The sequence below is a fragment of the Phaethon aethereus genome (genome assembly GCF_964289735.1).
Source record: "Phaethon aethereus genome assembly, chromosome: 23".
NCBI classification, from domain to species: Eukaryota; Metazoa; Chordata; class Aves; order Phaethontiformes; family Phaethontidae; genus Phaethon; species Phaethon aethereus.
The window spans coordinates 4,346,970-4,349,099 of record NC_138599.1 but is presented as its reverse complement, the minus strand read 5'-3'; positions in this window follow the sequence as shown (position 1 = coordinate 4,349,099).

Sequence of the window (2,130 nt, the reverse complement as noted above, 5' to 3'; positions counted from 1 at the left end):
GCCATACCTGAGCTGGTGCTGGAAGAAGAAACAATGAGGTTTCCTTGCAGCAACTCTGTGTGTTTGGGAGGTTCATGTTTTCATGTGCTCTAATATTGCCAAAATGCATGAAACTGTGGCTGACCCTTGGGCTCTTAATTTTCCTGTCTAAAAGAGCACTGTGCCATTCAAAGCAGAAAGGTTTCTGAGTTGAATTGGGTACCTCTCTCTGCCTTGGAGGGGAAAAAAGGGAAGGAGTTGTCCTAGCTAGAGCTGTCAACAGTGCTGAAGTCAACACAGGTCAAAAGCTAACAGGATTGCACAGTGTACTTCGGCAGTTTGGACTCTGCAAGAATAGCATTAATGGCTGCTTGCCAACTGTGACACACTGCCAGACAACCTGCATTACTGGTCCTGGTACATGCTATGACACATGCTAATGCCTGTAATGTTGCCTACAAAGGGCAGCGAACAGTAACCTCCTTGGGAAAAGGAGATGGGAATATGGAAGGTCTGCCAGACAGAAGGCACTGCTGACAACTCTGAATTGACTGCTGAGATTAATAAAACAGCCCAGGTAATGTCACATGGAAATCGCTTGTCTTTGTTTTAACTTGGCCTGCTGTGTATGTAGAGGGACCATGTAGGTGAAAATGGTGCTGTTTCCACATCAGCTTTGTAATGCTGTGAATTTGAACGCAGGTTTTAAGATGGGGCAGAAGTGATGGTGCTAGATGCTTTACAAATTAAAAAGCTCAACTATTGCATATTAATACCTCTCCAGCAGGGAGGCTGCCAGCCTCCTGTACCTTTCTTCTTGGGTTTTATGGCATATTGTTAAGTTGGCTAGGAGACCTAGTGCTGCTGTGGCATGCGGGAGAAGGATGGACTTCACAAGTCTGAGAGTTGTATTCCGAAGCTGTTTATTGTCTTGTCTGACTCCAATATATATCATAATTTTTGCTTGGTCACTGCGCACACGCTCATGATTGGTTACAGCTTGTTATATGCATTATTGCAATTGGCCATATGCAAAATATCACGCGCTGTCCATGTGCCTCTCAAAGTCAGGATTCGCTGCTTGCAGGTGTTCCTGCATGCCTTTGCTGCTTCTTAGTTGTTTACCACAGCTCCTTCTCCTCAAGGCCGAGCTGTGCAGATATCCAGCTGTTTACCAGCTTCTCAATGCCACAGCTCCTTCTCCTTAAGGTTGAGCTGTGCAGATCAATGCCACAGCTCCTTCTCCTTAAGGCTGATCCATGCAGGGTGATCCCAACAGTGGCAGCCAATACCTGAAATGGGTTTCTGGTGTCAGACTGGCATGGTGCTTTTGCTTGTGGTAAATGGTGGGATGCTAGAATGTAGTACCTCTTCTAGCTGATGCGTGCCTGAATAAGCCAATCACTTTGCAAGTGAACGGCAGTCATCAATGTTGCCTTCCTACTGTACTCTGTTAATTGGATTGTACAAATGTCCCATAATTTGCATGGTCTGTTTTCCTACTTGGGCTCTTTGTTTTTCAGCTCCTCTCTTTGTATTCTTCTCTTCTGAAACTGTAATATGTTGTGATAATTTAGATCCCTTCTTTTGACCTGATCTTATGATAGCTAAATTCTTACAAGTATTTGCATGACATGAAACAGATGAAAAAAATTACGTTCTTCAGCATTAGCATGGCCTTCTCTTAATTCTTAGTCCTTTTGGATCTGAAATAGTTATTTGATGAACTACTGACTGGGCGGTGGGAAGTGATCTTGCATAAAATGGCCAGTGTTGCCTACTAGATGCTGAAACGCATTCTCTCAAAATGTTGCAAGAGCAAAAAATGCCAGTCTCCTTGTTAGCTAGGTCAAGTGATCACAAGTAGTTTCTAGACATAAGTGGAAAACTGCAGATGCTACACCTTCATTATTATTCACACAAACCTGTCTTTCCTTCTGCTCAACATTTAATGGTCCAGTAAGCAGGACAGCAGCATCCTAGAAAGAAGGCAGTCATCCCAGCCCTCCATTCTTTATGCTCTGTTGAAGTGCTTCTATTAATAGACAGGACAAGGGCTCCTGTCCCTGTCTTTTGCTCTGTCATTAGCATGCTTTTAGATTTTCAACAGAGCTGGCTGATGTGCTCGTTGGACCTTGAAGGATTTGTTCC